Consider the following 19,827-nt stretch of genomic DNA (forward strand, 5'->3'; position numbering starts at 1 on the left):
GATGGCAATCCAGAGAGAGGAGATCGCCTTTCACTCCGGACAACCCAGCAAGCTGCTGCTCCTACACACTCTGCTCCACCTCCTGCCTGCGGGCTGAATAGGCCAAGTCACTGGACCAGGGCGAGTGAAAGTGTTTGCAGACCACATTTCTATTTCTTATGCTGAGCTGATAGCAGAAGAGAAGGGCTTTATATATATAATATAAACTTTATATATTATAAGGTTTATATAACATATATAAAACACTTAATTGTGCAAATATCAAATGTAAAGATAGAATAGTGGCTTCTACCAATCAACTTCAGCAATCATGAACTCACAGCCAGGCACATTTCATCTATACCCTCCAACTTCCTCACCCCCAATTATTATGAAGCAAATCCTAGATATTATAATATTCCAAACATAAATAATTTAGTGTTTCTAGAAGATAAGGACTTAAAAACAACCATTAGATTCCTGAATATTATCACATATTCCTTGAGTGTGTCATACTTTTTTATGGTTTATTTGAATAATTCCAGATACTGCCATTGGCTTTTATGTCTTTTAAGACTTTTAATCTATGGTTTCCTCCTATTACTACTTTTTTCTCTTGCAATTTATTTATTGAAGAAACTCAGTTGTTTTCCTGTAGTTTCCCACAGTCTGGATTTTTGCTGATTGCTTCCATGTGATGTTGTTTAACATGTTCCTCTGTCCCTGCATTTTCTGTAAATTGGTAGTTAGATCCAGTGGCTTGATCTAGCTTAAATTGTTTTGATTTTTTGGCAAGACTATTTTGTAGGTGATGCTATGTTGCTTCTCAGGAGGAATGGAATATCCAATTGTCCTGGTCTCTCTTTTTTTAAATAGTGGTAAACACATTTATATAATTTACCATCTTACCCAATTTTAAGTATACAGTTTAGTAGTATTGAGTACATCCACATTGTTGGGTAGCCAATCTTCAAAACTTTTTCATCTTACAAAACTGAAAGTCTACGCCCATTAAACACCAACTCCCCACTTCTCCCTCCCTTCAGCTCTTGGCAATTGTCTCTGTAAATTTGTCCACTCTGGATACCTCATATGAGTGGAATCATACATATTTGTCTTTTTGTGGCTGTCTTATTTCACTTAGCATAACGTCTTCAGGTTTCATCCATGTTGTAGCATGTGTGCAAATTTCTTTCTTTTAGGCTGAAAACATTCGATTGTACACATTTTGTTTATCCATTCATCTGTCAATGGACACTTATATTGTTTGCCCTTTTTGGCTACTGGGAATAGTGCTTCTATGAGCATGTGTATACAAATATCACGTTGAGACCCTGCTTTCAATTCTTCTGGGTATATACCCAGAAGAAGAATTGTTGGATCATATGGATATTCAATTTTTTTTTTGAGGAACTGCCATGCTGCTTTCCATAGTGGCTGCACTATTTTACATTCCCACCAACAGTGCAGAAAGATTCTAATGTCTCCATATCCTTGCCAACACTTGTCATTTTCTGGTTTTTCTTTTTTCCTTTCTTTTCTTTCATTCTCCTCCTCCTCCTTCTATTTATTTATTTATTTTTGGCTGTAGTCATTCTAATGTAATGGGTGTGCAGTGATATCTCATTGTGGTTTTGATCTGCATTTCCCTAATTTACTGATGTTGAGCATCTTTTCATGTGCTTGTTGGCCATCTGTATGTCATCTTTCAATGTCTATTCAAGTCTTGTCAGAGATATGATTTACAAACCATTTCCTAAGTTATCCTTTCACTGTTTATTGTGTCCTTTCATGCACAGAGGTTTTTGATTTTGATGTAGTCCAATTTGTTTGTTTTTACCTTCATTGCCTATGTATTTCGTCTTATCCAAGAAATCCTTGTCAAATCCAAGTCATAGAGCTTTTCCCCATTTTCTTCTTTCTTTTAGTCATCATGGATGATCATTGCCAAGATAACTATTTCACCAGAGGTTCCAATATTCCAATTCTGTTCTTCTTTATTTATTAGCTGGAATACTTCAGTGAAGAGAAATTTCTCCTTATCAACTACTTTGTTACCCTGAGCCTAATTTTAAACATGAAAATGTATTCTTTCTCTCCGTTTACAAGTTGTCAAAACGATGTCTTGGTTTCCTAGCATTCTCAAAAATAAGAGATATGAGTTGAAATTTTTTTTTAAGTTTCACTATGAACTTACAGATTTAATAATATTCATGTGTTTAATTCACTGCAGTTATTTTTTTAATTCACCGCAGTTATTATTTTTTTATTATTGCTCAAATGTTCCACCTTTAGATTCTTCAGGTTGGCTCCCAAATCATTTTGGCATGGCCCCAGAATTCTTTGATTGATTCCTTGCTTTTTGGTGTTCTAAGATGTTTGAGGCCTATCTTACACATTTCGCGTCCCAGATAGAGAATTGGCCACTGAGATAATATGTAAGTCCAGGTAGTACTGAGATTTTAAAATCTAGAATGAGACAGCTTTAATAATCTCAACATTGTACAATTGACCTGAACTATCCCAAGATTCTTGACTATGCAGAACAGCATAATTGGGTAGCCATGGGAAAATATAAAATTATTTCATGTTTATACATCCCTCCCAATGAATTGAAAATTCTCAATAAATGTATAGACATCCAGATGGAGTGGTTGAGGAGGCAGTTGGAGGCATAATTGTAGAGCTTAGGGAGAAAGTCTAGGCTGAATGCACAAATTTGGGAGTTATCCACATAGACTTGTATGTAAATCTAAGGATGGATGAGATGATCTAGAAAGAAAATGCAGAGAGAAAAGGGAAAGCCAATGCCAGAGCCTGGGGTACACTGGCATTTAACCACTGAGGAGAGGTGGAGCCACCAAAGGAATCTAAAATGTTTAGAGAATTAGGAGGAAACTAGGATATTAAGGTAGTCTTGGAAACCAAGAGAAGAGTGTATTTCAAGGAAGTCAGTTGTGTTGAAGAGAAAGGTTAAGAGAGAGAAGGACAAAAAAGTGACCCTTGGATTTGGACAAAGTGAACATCATTAGGATTTTTTTTTTTTTTAATCATTGTGACTTTGAGAAAGAAGGGTTGCTGAGGATGGAGGCATTAATGGAGTGGACTGAGGACATGGCCTGTGTCCTAACAGAGACTGCCGAAGAGTGAGTTCCAGCTGTGCCACCAAGTGAGAGGCCAAGGCATTTCATTACCAAAGGCCAGACCTCCACACAAGGAAGCAGAGCACTGTATCTGAGTGAACAGCTTAGAGCTAGAAGGGGACAGCAGACTATAGGCACATCAGGCTCACTGCTTATCTGCTTTTTTAAAAATCATGGTTAAAAAAATACATAGCTTCTTAGTCATTTTTAAGCATACAGTTTAGTAGTATTAAGTGTATAGACATTGTTGTGCAACAGATTTCCGGAATTATTTTGCAAAATGAAAACTCTATCCCCAGTCAACAACAACCTCCCATTTCCTGCCTCCTCTCAGCCCCTGGCCACCACCATTCTACCTTCTGTCTCTGTGAATTGTACTCCTCTGGAAACCACATGTCAGTTACCTGCATGTTTAAGAAGGCTGAACTCAGGGACACCTGGGTGGCTCAGTGGTTGAGTGTCTGCCTTTGGCTCGGGTTGTGATCCTGGGGTCCTGGAATCAAGTCCCACATCAGGCTCCCCAGAGGGAGCCTGCTTCTCCCTCTGCCTATGCCTCTGTCTCTGTGTATCTCTCATGAATGGATAAACAAAATCTTAGAGAAGGAGAAGAGAAGAAGAAGAAGAGAAGAAGAAGAAGAAGAAGAAGAAGAAGAAGAAGAAGAAGAAGAAGAAGAAGAAGAAGAAGAAGAAGAAGAAGAAGAAGAAGAAGAAGAAGAAGAAGAAGAAGAAGAAGAAGAAGAAGAAGAAGAAGAAGGACTGAACTCAGATCCCAGAGAGCTATGTGTGTGAGGGACCTTAGGAAACAGGATCCAGACAGCACAAGGAAAATGTAAGCACAAGCTAGCAAATCCCAGATGAGGGAAAGTGCAGCTACGCAAGAGCAGACTTGGGAACCCAGAGATAAAAGAGAGACCACTGAGTGGGTGAGATGCTTCCATAGCTTGCAGCTGCCTGGGGGATGAGCCAGGATGAGCTGAGGATGGACGGGGAGAGGAAGAAGATTCCAATGCCCCTTGCTGAGAGAAGCACCATATGGTGGCTGTTGTGACACCATGAAGGAGCAGAGAGATGCACGGTAGCTTCAGGAACCACTGTAGGAGGTTCAGCATTGAGAACTCGGCCAATCAGCCCCTCCTCTCAAAGACCCAAATGGTGGAAGAGCAGGATGAGGTCCAAAACAAATGTTTCTGCCCATCCTGACTTGGAGCAGGCTCCAGCCAGACCCTGGGCTTGAGAATAACGACTCAGCCATCCTCTAGAGCTGTACCCAGGCAGGTGGGCCTAGGAGGTCACTTCAAAAGACAGGCCGCATCCAGCACACTTAGGCCATTTAAAAGGCTTGTAGATCATCCGAAATCAAAGTGCCAAATGTTGCAACCAATGTCTCAGATTTTCCAATCCTGGTGCAATAACATGGGGTGACACAAACTGAGTTCCTTAGTTACTTCCTTAAAAGTCTATAGTAGGCTGAGGTGGTGACAGAAGAGTTCACTGGTTCATTCAATGTACTCAATGCGGTAATGGAAACGTATGAAGTTTAGCCACCAGACCTACTGCCTGACATTCGGTGCTGTAAACTATTGCTTAGTTTCCTTCCTGGTAAATTACCCGGATACAGGGGCCTCTGCTTCTCATCCCAATCATGTCATCTACTTGCTATACGACCATGGCCAAGTGGCTCAACTTCTCTGAGCCTCTGTAGCAGATCTATGATGAAGATAAATAACACCTACCCCACAGAATTGTTTTATTAAATAAAATTATGTCTATGAAGTTAATTTATTAACTGCATATTACCAAACATTTACATTTTATTTTGTATCCTTAAAAGACACATTTTATCAAATTGTCCATAAACTGAACTCCTCCAATGGCTTCCCAATGGTCCTTACCTACCCATGCAGTCAATGTGATCTCATCCCTGCCTAATTGTCTGACCTCATTTTTTACCACTCTCCTGCTCTCTTTCATACAGATTCTTATCACATTAAACTCTCTTTCTTCAGCATTCCAATATTGTTCCCTCTTCAGGGCCTTTGCACTTGTTCTCCCTCATGTCTACAATGCTTCTCACATGGCTCAATCCTTCTCCCCACCCTGGTCTCAACTGAAATATAATTAAGATTGGTCATCATAGCTAAAGTTGGTCTCTAACCTCTTGATGGTCTCTATTACAGTAGTCTATTTTATTTTCTTTATGAAATTGTCGCTCTCTTATTTATGTATGTTTTACTTATTGTCTATGTTCCCTGCCAAAAGGAAGATAAAGAGTAGAATTTTGTCTTATAAATTTCAGTCTCTCTCAGCTAGAATGGTGTCTGGCTCATAGGAGGAAGTTAGTAAATATTTGTAGAAAAAACCTATTTATTGCTAGGGAAATTCTATACGTTAGATTTTCAAGTAGCTACATTCATGGAAGCAAGATAAATTTGAAACAGTAATTTTATATCTCAAAGAATCTAGTTCTTCAAATCTCTCTATATTTTTTACATACAATGTTATTAGTGTCCAGCGTACAGCATAGTGATGCTACAACTTTACATGTTATGCTGTGCTCACCACAGGTGGAGCTCCATCTGCCACCATAGGGTGCTATTACACTACCATTGACTCTATTCCCTGTGCTGTGCCTTTCACCTCTGTGACTTATTCATCCCATAACAGGAATGAATTGTATATCCTACTCCCCTTCACCGATTTTGCCTATCCCTCTACTCCTTCCCCTCTGTGAACCATTAGTTTGTTCCCTATATTTATGGGTCTGTTTCTGTTTTATAACTTTTTTTTTTAATTTTTATTTATTTATGATAGTCACACAGAGAGAAAGAGAGGCAGAGACACAGGCAGAGGAAGAAGCAGGCTCCATGCACCGGGAGCCCGACGTGGGATTCGATCCCAGGTCTCCAGGATCGCACCCTGGGCCAAAGGCAGGCGCTAAACCGCTGCGCCACCCAGGGATCCCTGTTTCTGTTTTTTGTTTGTTTATTCATTTGTTTTGTTTTTTAGATTCCACATGCAAGTGAAATTATATGGTATTTGTCTTTATCTGACTGACTTACTTCACTTAGCATTATACTCTAGGTTTATCTATGTTTTCACCAATGAAAGATCTCATCCTTTTATATGGCTGAGTAACATTCCATTGTATGTAATACCACATCTTCTTTATCCATTCATCTATGGTTGGACTCTTGGGTTGCTTCCATATCTTGGCTATTGAAAATAACACTTCAATAAACATAGGGGTATATATGTCTTTTTATATTCATATTTTCATTTTCTTCAGGTAAATAGCCAGGAGTGGAATTACTGGGTCATATGGTATTTTCTATTTTTAATTTTTTTGAGGGACCACCATACTGTTTTCCACAGTGGATGCACCAACTTACAGTCTTATCAACAGTGCATGAGGTGTCCCTCTTCTCCACATCCTCCACTTTTTTTCTCCAAAAAAATAAATAGATAAATTTAAAGCTTAATAATTTTATGTAATTATAAAATAATTTAATAACTTAAAAAACTTTAAATTATAGTGATAATTTTTAGAAATTTTATAAATACATTTATACACATATTGATTTTATATTTAATAATTATATTAATTATTTAATAATTATATCACCAAGAATCTGGTTTTTCATGGCTTAATATAATTTTTAATCAAAAATTATATTTGTATTGAATGTTATTTTGTAATCTATTCTTTCATCAGTGACACTGATGCTTCTCCTACCTCATTTTTTTTTTAAATTTTTATTTATTTATGATAGTCACAGAGAGAGAGAGAGAGGCAGAGACATAGGCAGAGGGAGAAGCAGGCTCCATGCTCCAGGAGCCTGACATGGGATTCGATCCCGGGTCTCCAGGATCACGCCCTGGGCCAAAGGCAGGCGCTAAACTGCTGCGCCACCCAGGGATCCCTCCTACCTCATTTTTAATGGTGACATGCAGATGTACCATATTCTATTTCCTGTGTACCAATTTCCTGTGGTGCATGTACTAAGAAATGCTGCGTCCTGATAAATATCCCAAATTTCCTTCCAGAAAGGCTGTACCAATTCACATTCCTACCAACAGTATAAGAGATACATTTTCCTGAATCCTGACAATACTGAAATTTATCACTAATAAAATAATTTTTTTTTGCTAACGTGATAAGTGAAGAACTATCTCATTGCTTTATTTTGCATTCCTTTATCTGCTTTAAATATCTGTGAACTATTTTTCTTTGCTTTTCTATCATGTTGTATTTCTTCCCTTATGAATGTTCTCTTCATTTTTTTTGTTGTTGTTGTTGGGTCTGTTTTTGTTGCTGATTTTCTACTGTAGTATTCATCTTTTATTGATTTCCAAGAGCTCTTTTTATAGTTAGATGATTGACCTTTGTCAGAAATTGCAAATATTTTCCTAATATGTTGTTTGGTTCTATTTTTAGTTTTATAGACCTGAGGTGCTCTATTATAACTCTAGAGAGTTACAATGTATTGGAACCTAAGCCAGCCAGAAGGGAAAGTTCAGCTTAGTGAAATCTAACTTCCAGCAACAGCAGGCCTGGGGGCCTGGACAGTACAAGTCCAGGCCAGGGTGTCTGAGACGTTCAAATAATTCAGAACTAAGGACTCCCAAGACAATCTCTAGAACAACCAACTACTCTTTACTTACTTCTGATCCAACGGTGTTTAAATTTTAAGTAGGAATTTTAAAGAGCCAAAAAATGATGTTGTACTGATGAAATGATAGGTATGAGAAATGTTTTAAAGGATTTTGTATACTTTCTTCCATAAAGCAGCCTTCTTCTGCCTTTTCAGAAGGCCAGTGTGCAGTTGTGGCTAGACCCGTGGAGAGAGATTCTCAGTGAGGAATCTTTAGTGTGTGTGTGTGTGTGTGTGTGTGTGTGTGTGTGTGTGTAATGATGAAGGGAAGTGCCTCATATTACCTTCTATGGCCAAATGACCAAGTAAATACATGACTGGATGTCCTCAAACAGGTGAGGCTGCCTTTCAATGTAGCATGATTGCTAGAACCTGTTGCTCATCTTTTGCCAAAGACTTCCAGAAGATGGGTGAATCTTTCCTTGGCTGAATCTAATTCCTCCTGGAACATGAGCCTACCTCCCCTGTCCCTTTACCTGTGGACAATGGTCCCTGTGTCCCCTTCCTAGCCCTTGGGACTATTACTAAATATACCCTCAGCCATCCCACCTCTAGACTTCAAGAAGGCACTGCTGCTTTGGCCTGCCTGCCTAGCTGAGGGCTTATTTCCCAAACCTTCCCTCACTCAGCCCATTTCATTAGTAACTTTCTATTCATTTCTGCTCGTTCTGCTTTGTGTCAAAAGTGTCAGAGAGGAGGGAAGATGATGAGTTATAAGTGGTGGGCAGAAGGAATGTGAAAATAAACAGCTAAGGCCCCAGGAGCAATTATCCCACTGGGTCAGATTCTAGTTTTCTCCTGCTCCCCGAGGCACTTGCTGACATCCCCAGGAATCCCTGGTTGCCCGGCAGCAGGGGCCTTTCTCTAGCCAGAAAACCTGACAGTATCAGCAAATAGAATCTAGTGCAGTGAGGGACCATGGTGTTGTCCAGCTGTAGGAGCAGCACAAGATCTCACGCTAAATATGGTTTCTTTCATGAAATATGTAACAAGAATCATCAGAGAGCTTCAAAATCATAGTGTGACCAAAATACTCGACCTGAGCATTTTAATCAGAATTTGTGTTTTGACAGAGGCAGAAGTTTAATATGCCAAATATTTCTGCATAAGTGTCCCCACCCACACCCCTGTTACATACTAGTACATCCAACTATTGCAGGCTTATTAGAGGACTTCCATGTGTGTGCTACAAAGCTTTAACAGTGCTTCAGAAAGCCAAACTTTGTAATTACTCTACCTTTCCTAAACCACAAGAGTTATTTAAAAAGCAGATACTCTTTCATTGTCTGTGTTCCATTCCTACCTCTTACTCACTATTTCCTATAGAACCCGGTTCATCATCGCTTGTTTATTAGGCATAAATATGTTTCCATCTGTGTGCTGGTGGTTCACCAGTATTTGATCACTTGTGCCCTGGGGCATGAAGGCCTTTTGTTTGTTTGTTTTTTAAGATAAAATGAGCAGTGTTGGCTGCTCCTGTTTTTCTTTTAGCAGACATGTCGCAGGATGGCTGGAAGAGACATACAACAGTCTGTTGGAACCCCTCCATCATAAAACTATGATCAGATCTTGCAGAGCTGATCTTCATGCGTCATGTCATGTAACAATCTCAAAAGTAAAACTAATCTTACTCTCCATCATACAAAACACAATTTAATGTGGCAAGAACTGGAACCAAAGCCACCAGCGATCATACATGACTTTGATGAGTTCAAAAGTATTTTACTGAGAAACTACTATGTGCTGATCATTAGTTGAGGTTTGGAGGAATCTCAATTAGTGGAGATTGAGATTAGTAGAAATTGGCAGAAAAGGAAAACCCTTTTCTGGTGCTAATTCTTCTTTGGATCAGCAGCAGCTCCTACCTTTTCCAAGTCCTTTAGAATAGGAGTAATCTCACAAGGGGGCAGTTAGCAAATATTTCCCCAACCAGCCTGCTCCATGTCCTAGATGTCCCACATCACCCTGTCATCTTTAGGTTCTGTCAAGGCCAGGGTCAAGGAAGACGCCAGGAGGAAGAAGGAACTCAGGCACAGGACAGAGTACCACTCCACCAAAACCTCATCCAGTTCCCAATTTTGACTATCCTTTCCTCCTTTCCTTGGTACATTTTTTCTTAATTTCAAGTGTGTTTTCCACCCTGTGGCATTTCCAACAATTCCATCTGCCTTCCCTGCCAACAACATCCTTGTATTTATAAAGTTTGCTGATAATGCCACAAGTGAAATTGTATTATAACAATATCTAGTCAACAAACCAAGAGATCTCTAGACCCTACCCAGCCAGCCTCTCTTATCGGGAGTCATCTTTGTTAGGATGTCTTTTATGATCTCTTAGAGCTTGTAGTATTGGGATTTGAATCGTAATTGCCCTGGAAAGTGGTATCAGGTCCTGTTCTATATTGTAAATTCCAGAAAACTGAAGATCACAATATATGGTTTTGGTGGCCTGCTTGGAAGAGTGGCATAGGCGCTTAAGTGCTAACTACATGCTATCTGGGGATACTGTCCATGGGAAATTGGCTTAGATAAACTGTATTTACCCATCTCTTGCAACCATGTAGGGTAAAAGTACTTAGATTCATTTGTTAACATAGTCAATATGTGTTGACTGTATTTTTTTGTTGTTGTTGTTATACTCCATACATAAAGAGCCTTGTGGACGTGAGGCAATCTCTAGGTGCTGAGTGGGAACCAGTCAAAATGTCTGGTCTCTACACTCAGGGCACCTGGTCCAGTATGGCCGGAGTCAATGGCAGGTGCTGGGGCACCACGATGCCAGGCAGAATGCATCACGTGGCATGAGCAGCGTATGCATGATGTGGTAGGGAGTTCAGCTGGGGTGGAGAAGCCAGCTCTGCAGGGTGCAGGCGTGTTATCCAGCAGAATGGGACAGGGAGAGATGCCACCAGGAGCCCACCACTGCCTGAAGCACTGAAGGGGAGGGGAGGGGAAAGAAGAGCAGGGGAGGGGAAGGGAGGATCAGGGAAGGGAGATCACAAAGGATTTGTCTAGCACCTGGTGCAGAATGAAAAGAGGCAGGGAGCAACTCACTTGCTTGGCTCTTAATAATAATCACCATCATACAACAGCCATTTGTTGAACACTTAATATGTACCCGGCCTTTCGCACATTAATTCTGAGGACACACACACACACACACACACACACACACACAGTCAGGCTTACAGATTAGGACCCTGAGGCACAGCTCCTGAACCTCAGAAGTGGGTCTTAATCCGGCATGTCTGCCCCAAGGCCATGTTTCCTTCCCTCCATCCGGTTGCCAAGTGATCCCGAGAATGGTGATCGCTGAGGGTTTTCCAGAGCTGCTGTGGTATTATATCTGTTTATTTACATGTCTCGCCCTTCATTCTTCTATGAACCCTCCTCCGGATCTCGGGTTCTGCGGGGTTGCTGGGCGGCGGAGTCTGGGGCCTCCAGATTGCCTGGCCAGCGGATCTGAGTGTGGAACAGCCTCCCCCGCCGCCAAGTCCTATGACAGGACAGTGTTTACTTAACTGAAAGTGCTGGATACCACGTGTCCCTGAGTGCACCGCCAGTCCCCGGGGGAGTGTCAGTCCACAAACCCTTTCCTCCTTTTCCCGGGCAAGTGGGTGCGGCCTGGAGGTGCCCTGGATTCCGCATCGGGCGCCTCCTGCAGTCCAGGAGCGCTGGATCGTGGTGCGCCCGGCAGCTCTGCCCTGGTGGAAGGGTCTCTCCTCCCGAGCTTGCCTCTCGGGCTGCTCGGGGCCGTGACTGTTTCAGTCGCTGCCTGCGGGAGCCACGGCGGCCGGCGCCAGAAATTCCTGGGACTCAGCACCCAGACAGGCCCTCTGATGTGGCCGAGGCCCTCAGCAGGTTGGGTGCCACATTCTTCCCTGGATTGCTTTTCCTCCAGTTCTCAGGTCTCCCAGGTACCTGGAATGTAGCACGTCCCCTATTACCAACATTGCATAATCCTCCTCTCCCCCTGGAGGGGAGCCCCTTTGAGGGTTGAACTGTTTCTAATTTAGCTGAAAACGAAGGGTCCCCGCACAGGATTTGGCACTTCGCTACATTCCATACATATTTGCTGGAAAAACAAACACAAAGTGTTCGGTGAGGTAAGGGCGAGCCCTCCAAGGGGACATGCCTGCAGGCTATTTGGATCTGTGCCACTGGAACTTTGGAGAAAATTCAGGCCTAGGGATAGGACTTTGCAAACACAAATATTGAGAGAATATCTGAACTGCTGAAGGGAAAGCAAATAAGAAAAAAAAAAAAAAAAAAAAACGGGACATCCCAGAACAGCATACAGGGCGAAGCACACATCAAACATTTATGGTTTTTTAGGTTCAGAAGGTACAGATAGATTACATCGCGGCAACTGCAATGCAAGGTGAGGCCTTATTATCCAACAAAATTTAGGCGTTAGTACCACACTAAATGCGTTTGCTGCACATCTAGAAATATAAAATGAATTTGAAACCATGTTACTCAGCACTGGGCAGAAGAAATGGTGTGTTTGGACTTCCTACCCTGTCCTTTACCACTTTATGTCATCGTCCCAACAACCTGGGGAGGTCGTTTTGTTATGCTCATTTGAAAGACAAGGAAATTTAGTCTCTGAGAAATTAATTACCCAGCATCACTCGAATGTGAAGTCTGGTGTGTATGACTTCAAAGAGCTGGATCTGCTTCGTTTTCAGCTTTAAGGGAGGCCCTCTCCTTGGCGTCAGATCTTCGGCTGCCTGCACATCCCTGCTAGCTGCTGGAGAAATCCCAGCTCATTTCAGCCGCAGGGAAGAGACAAAACTTCAAAGTCCCCTGGGGATGTTACCTCATCTGCTCTTAGGTCAAATACTTTCTTTTCATTGTCAAAGCAGCCTCTACTTGTGAGTTCGTTTTTTCCAGCCCTGGCTGCTGACATCTGTCTACCTACAGACAGGGGTATCACCTCTGCCTGCCTACCGCCCTGCATTTCTGGGCTCCAGGAGATGCGCCTTTGGCATATCTTGTGCTCTTAGCAAGTGGCCCCTTGACCTTTCTCTACTTCACCTGCTTCTTGAGACTGAAGTTATTAAAAAACAGACATTAATCTAAAAACCTGTTAGATGGGCACCTGGGTGGCTCAGTGGTTGAGCGTCTGCCTTCGGCTCAGGTTGTGATCCTGGGGTCCTGGGATCAAGTCCCACATTAGGCTCCCCACAGGGAGACTATGTCTCTGCCCCTCTCTCTGTGTCTCTCATGAATAAATAAACTCTTTAAAATTAACAAAATAAATAAATAAAAACCTGTTAGAGAAGCCAAAGGCCTTTGATGAATAATCATACTTTAAAAAGGAAATTAATTTTATGGCATAATGAGCACTAATATGCTCACCTAGGGTTAACGGGTGATAATCAAGCAGGCATGACCAAAGTGAGCTGCACCTGGAGAGGAGACTATGGCAGAGATGGCATTCCAGCCCTGCTGGTGGCACAGTGGGGAGGAAAAAGTGTGGGACTCCTCCTGCCCTGCTCCTATTGGCTTAGCATTTTGCACCAGCCTATAACCTCATAGAACTGTAAACCTTTACAGAATTTACAGGATATGGAGTGAGGGCAATTGTAAATGTTAACAGTTTTTCCTTTCTAGACCTACCCATTGTTCTTTTTAGCCAATCTACCAGGCCTCTCTCTTTTCATTGGTAACTTTAGTATATTCGCATGCATTTTGGTAACTGATATATTTGGACTTATTTCTACTACTCTATTTTTTAAAATTATTATTATTAGATTTTATTTATTTTAGAGAGAGCGCGCGCACGCATGAGCAGGGGAGAGACAGAGGGAGAAGCAGGCTCCCCACTGAGGAGGGACTTGATCCTAGGACCCCTGGACCATGACCTGAGCTGAAGGCAAATGTCCAACCAACTGAGCCACCCAGGTGCCCTCTACTCCCTATTTTTGTTTTCTATTTGCCATGCTTCCTCCCTGTCTCTGTCTCTTTCTGTTTTCAATTAATTAAAAGTTTGTTTATTTAACTCAGAAAAGCTGTTATATTCACAGTTATGGCCTTTATATGAAAGGATACAGATTAAAATCAGCAGTGGTAAAAGCATATAAGTGGAGTCCAGGAAGACCAAGCACAACTTCCAGCTGTCTTCTCCCAGAGGATTCACGCACACAGCATTCTATTCTCCCAGTAACAATGTGTGACACAAGCAGAGGGCTTTGCTTACTAGGAAAGCTCACATGATTCTTGGTGTCCAGGGTTTTTGTTGGGGGTCAGTTACTTTGACACTTTTGTTACTTGGGCCTTTGGAGTTATAACCAACAAATCACTGCCAAATCCAATATTGTGAAGCTTTTGTCCTATGTTTTCTTCTAAGAGTTTGAGGTCTTATATTTAGATCCTTGATCCATCATGAGTTATTTTTTGCATATGGTGTTAGGTAAGGGTCCAGCTTCATTTTTTTGCATGGATGGATGGATATCCAATTTTCCCAGCACCATTTGTTGAAAAGACTGTCTTTTCCCCCACTGAATGGTCTTGACACTCTTGTCAAAAATTATTTGACCATATACACAAGGGCTTATTTCTGGGCTCTCTCTGCCTTTAATTTTTTATCCCTACTTTTTGCCTCTGCAACTTTGTAAACACAGCATTTTACATCTAATTCTTTAGTGGTTCTCAAACTTGAGTGTGCACCAGGATTTCCTGGAAGACCTCCCAACACAGACCACTGGGCTCCTTATCCCACACTTCTGATTTAGCAAGTCTGAGATGAGGCTTGGAAATTTACGTCTTTCTTTCTTTCTTTCTTTCTTTCTTTCTTTCTTTCTTTCTTTCAAGAAAGGGAGGGTAGGAGAGGAAGAAAGAGAATTTCAAGCAGGTTCTATATCCAGTGCAGAGCCCAATGCAGGGCTCTATCTCACAACCCTGAAATAATGACCTGAGCCAAAATCAAGAGTTGGAACCTTAACCAACTGAGCTGCCCTGGCACCACACAACCTTTTTATGATAAGGAAATTGAAGCATAGAGAGATAAAATAATTTTACTATGGTCATAATGCTAATGGATGGGATTGCTGGCATTTGAACTCAGGCACTCTCCTTTCATCCCCTGTCCCATGCGTTATCTTCTATGGAAACAATAGGTATAATGGTAATTAGAATTGCAACCAGAAAATATGTCAGTACTTGTGTCAACCACCTCACTCAAATTTAGATAAGGAGATCCAAGGCAAATGAAGTCACATTCCGACTGTTGTTAGATTTAGTTTACTTTTTCCTTCCTTTCTTTTTTCCTAATAATAGACTTGGAATAAGATGGTGGCCCCATGAAAGTGGGGTCACAGGGATCATGTCCCACAGTGGATAGGAGGTCAGCTTTGCCCTCAGTTCACTGACCAGCTACTCCTGATCAGGGTATCTTGATAGTCGCAGATCCTGGGGAACATGTCCTCAGAGGCCACTAGATGTTGATTTTATGACTTCACTCCCTTGAAATTTCCTAGGAAAAATTGGCTGTCCTGTTATCACCACAGCTGAAAGGGTCTCTTGGCATTTCTCTCTTCTGGTGGATTAACCACAGGGCAGGATTGGTGAAAGGGGGGGATATGAGGTTCATCTGAGTGGATTATGACTCAAGACCAATGTTTTATCCTATTTTAGTTTCTCTATAGAACCAGTTTATTTAGGAGTCTAAACTCATATGTTTAAAACAGAAATGTTTAAAATGTTTTTCTAATAATTTTGTCCAACCAGCCTTGTCAAAATTTACCAGAGTGGCTCAATCATTATTGATATCTTTGTCAAATTTTATAATTCTTTGGGCATTCTTGTTTTAGAATAGTCTCATTTTTATATTTAAGGCTCATTCACTCCTGTTCATTTCCAAACTTCTACCTCAAAAGTCATTCCAAGCTTTTTTCCCCCCTCATCCTCTTAGTACCAACTAGACCTATCTTGGTTCTTGGGGTTTATGAGGTTAAATGTGGTTTGTACAAGTGTGATTGAAAGCAGTTTTGATTCCTCCGACAAGATCAGATTTGATTTAATAGGGGACATACCAGACCACATGGCTCTGTGAATTGTACTGGCTTCTCCTCCCCCCACCCCTCATTTCCGCCATCCATACCAAAGATGCTCCTTCCCATATCTCTTGATCCTGGGATTATCCTTTTCTTCAGGTTAACTGTCTTTGATCTGGTATCAGCAACATGACCCAAACCTAGTTATTTTGTCTAGAGTCTGTTTGACCTGTTAGAAACATACACATCTTTGTCTAGTCAAATGGTGGATGTGGTCATTCCACTATGAAGACCTCCCTCCATCTTGCCATCACCCTGAAGTTTCTCTTTCTCTTGCTCAATTAAGAGGGGCAGATTAGACCTCTACTGATTAGACCTCATCAGATAAGCTGATGTTCAACCAGGGAATGAAATACAACTCACCCCTTCTTGTAGTCTTCCCAAACCTTTATAGCTGATTCTCTTGGGGTCTTACCCTTGGTTTTGGAAAAAGGAAGAAAATGGCTTCTTTTCATAAACACTGTATTAGTCAAAAAGCCAAGGACTTCTTTACCCCTTAAACTTTTTCTTATAGTCATTGGGTGCAGGATGGGGTGGGAAAGTAGGATTGGCTCTGAACTGGTTGCCTCTCAAAGGCCCTGAGGTGAATAGATAACCCCAACTGATGGCAGCTCTCTGAATGTGGGGTGCTTAATGTCTCTGGTTAATTCCAGGACACAGGAAAAACTTCATTCGATGTTCCATTACATATAATTGCATGTTTTAATAGTTTGGGGTAGAATTTACTCGAGTTATTTTTCAGCAATAAAAGATCACATTATTAAGATCTCTGTGCTTATTATGAGACCCAACATCCATTCTTCCCATCCTCCTTGCTAGCAGAATCATGATGTTTTTCATGAAGAAATACTTCTTTCTTCTCTCTCTCACATTATTTTTCTGGATCATTTAAGAGTAAGAAACAAACATGATGTTTCTTCATTCTTAAATATTTCAGTGTATATTGTCTTAACTCAAGGAATTTTCCTATAAAACCACAGGACAATTATCAAAACCAGCAAATTAACATTGATAATATATTATTCTCTAACCTATAAACCTTATATGCATTTTGTCAATTGGCCCAATGTTATGCTTTACAGCAAAAGAAAATCCAAGACATTTAATTGTCATGTTTATTTAGTGACAATTTTTAATCTGCAACTGTTCCTGAGTCTGTCTTTGTTATTTCATGACATTGACCTTTTTTAGGAGTATAGGCTGGTGAGTTTGCAGACTGTCCCCAGTTTCAATTTGGCTGGTGTTTCCTGGTAATCAGATTCAGAGAGTACCTGTTGGTTAGGCCCATTGGGCAGAGCTCAATTTCTTTAAAAAAAAAAAAAAAAAAAAGATTGGGGCGGCCTGAGTGGTTCAGCCTCGCTCTCGCTCTCGTTCTCGCTCTCGTTCTTGCTCTCGCTCTGCGTGTGTGTGTCATGAATAAATAAATAAAATCTTAAAAAAAAAAAAACAAACAAACAACAAAGGGCAGCCAGAGTGGCTCAGCGGTTTGGCACTGCCTTTGGCCTAGGGCGTGATCCTGGAGACCCGGAATCAAGTCCCGCATCAGGGTCCATGCAGGGACTCTCCCTCTGCCTGTGTCTCTGCCTCTCTCTCTACTCTCTGTGTTTCTCATGAATAAATAAATAAAATCTTTAAAAAAAAAGATTGATTTTAGAGAGGCAATGTGCGGGGGGAGGGGCAGATGGAGAGGGAGAAAGAGAAGGAATCTCAAGCAGACTCCCTACTAAGTATAGAGCTCCAAGTGGGACTCGATCCCATGACCCTGAGATCATGCCCTGGGTTGAAATCAAGAGTCGGATGCTTAACCAACTGAGCTACCTAAGAGCCCAGAGAATTTGCATTTCTAATAAAGTATCCAAATGTTGCTGAAGAAACTCTTGAAGGGACCACACTTTAAGAACCACTGTTTCAAAGCAAAGATTTGGTAACTTTGGGAAGTAAGATACTTTGAGTTTCTGATTTAAAAAAATATTTATCGGGATCCCTGGGTGGCGCAGCGGTTTGGTGCCTGCCTTTGGCCCAGGGCCTGATCCTGGAGACCCGGGATCGAATCCCACGTCAGGCTCCCGGTGCATGGAGCCTGCTTCTCCCTCTGCCTGTGTCTCTGCCTCTCTCTCTCTCTCTCTGTGTGTGTGACTATCATAAAAAATATATATATAAATATATTTATCATTTCCTTCCCCAAACTACATATACCTATAAAATTTTGCATTCAATCTTTAGGATCTACAGAATTTCCACTCCAGGCTAATCCATAGATGTTCTAGGAATCCTTGAGGATCTTTAGAGGCTGGTTGTATTATTTGGGGAAACTCAAGTATTAAAATGAGGATTTGCAATCTTAGGAGGCTACAGTAACCTGAGAATGCATATTCAATTCTTTCATTCATTGCTTTAGCCAGCAAAGGTTTCTCAAGCTCTTGCAGGTGGCAAGTATTGTATGAGGTGATGAGAATAAAATCCTAGCCTCTACAGAGGTCACAAATGACCACCCTGTGTGACCTACACCACACATGCAAGTAACAGAGATGTGACATGGACCTATAGGCAACTGTACCCTTCATGATAATTACAATCTCAGGGAGAGGAACAGGTTAAACCTTTCCACTCAAGGCCCTGCCAAGTCCAAGGGGCAACCCCATCCATTTTTTAGTTCAAGGCCGATAGTCCCATTTCCAGGTTGTGTGCTTATTTCAGCCCTTGTTCTATGACATGTGTGACTGGTCTTTCCTTATGAAGTTCCTTCTGTGTTTGATCCTGGTATTGTGAGGTCAAACCAACGAAGCACTTAAACAAGAGGGCTATGGAAAGTTTCACAGAGAAAATGGTGTTAAAACCAAGATCTCATTGATGAAGAGGAATTAGTTAAGCCAAGGGACATGGGAAGGGGGTAATTGTGTTCCATACAGTGAGATGGTATATCAGAAAGCCTTATGACAAAATTCAGGTTAAAGCATTTGGACTGTTTCCTTAAAAAAGAAAGAAAAGAAAAGAAAGAAAAGAAAAGAAAAAGAAGAAAGAAAGAAAGAAAGAAAGAAAGAAAGAAAGAAAGAAAGAAAGAAAGAAAGAAAGAAAGAAAAGATAATATGAGCTACTGAAGGATTTCAAGGAGAAGACGGAAGAGGAAGAACTGGCATACTGGCATCATGGACACATGTGGCCAGTGCAGTTGCACAGGATGTGTACTTGGATGGTTGGAGTTTAATGCTCCTATAGCTGCTATCTTAAAATTCTTAAGAACTTTCTCTTTGAATGTGTTTTCTGGAGGTGAAGGTGAATGTAACAGTGGAGTATATCTGGAGCTTGGAGCCTCTGCTCATGTGTGATTCCACCACTTGATACCTTCTTGCTTCTTAGAATATGTTCTTGGTCACCTATTTCCTATGTCCTCGTGCCTGGTCCTGCCCAACTCCCTTTCCCAACCCCTGCCCCACTATGGCTCCTGCCCTACCCCCAGGGAAGTAAAAGCAGGAGGCCCATATTCTGCTATCACCTTCCATTCTTGGGTGGGGCCTATGTGCCCACATGTGGAAGATTGAATACAGCCTCATTGCATCTTGGGGCAGAGCAAAGCAGTAGCCATCCCCACCCCCAGCTGGCAACCCCATGACATACTCAGTGAGCAACCCAGGCAATCCATTGTCCCAAGTACATCCCAGTGTGGAGGCTGCAACCCCCTGGGGGTCACCTCAGCCATGGTTTGGGAGAGTGGAGCCTGTGAAGAAAGGAGATTAACTTCATGCCAGCTTAGGGTTGGGACCTTGTATTTCCCTGGTCCTGACAAGAGTTTTTATTTCATAAAGCTAACCACAGCTGTGATGTCAACGATGTGAACATAGGTGGCATTGGGAGCGAGACAAGAGAACAGGAAGCGAACTAGGACATTGTACAATGTGAGTGACCACTCTGAGGTAAGTGCCCGGGAAGAGGAAGAGGGCTGGGTGAACTTGACAGAGCTGGTTGAAAACCAGAGGATTTGGAGAGGAAGGAGTCA

At 41.6% G+C, this 19,827-nt stretch overlaps 1 long non-coding RNA gene across 2 annotated transcripts in view; it reads right to left on the reverse strand.

Annotated features, from left to right (window-relative positions):
- The window catches only part of LOC140615768 (uncharacterized), an 82,419-nt gene that overhangs the window by 25,501 nt on the left and 37,091 nt on the right, over nucleotides 1-19,827 (reverse strand). The window contains exon 2 of one of the 2 annotated variants that reach the window (XR_012016259.1): nucleotides 8,792-11,694. The exons of the other annotated variant lie outside the window; for it this stretch is intronic. This is a non-coding gene — a long non-coding RNA (uncharacterized lncRNA). Of the gene's footprint in view, nucleotides 1-8,791; nucleotides 11,695-19,827 lie in introns of those variants that run through there. 2 annotated transcript variants of the gene reach the window in all.

This window comes from Canis lupus, chromosome 24, assembly GCF_048164855.1.
Source record: "Canis lupus baileyi chromosome 24, mCanLup2.hap1, whole genome shotgun sequence".
NCBI lineage: Eukaryota > Metazoa > Chordata > Mammalia > Carnivora > Canidae > Canis > Canis lupus.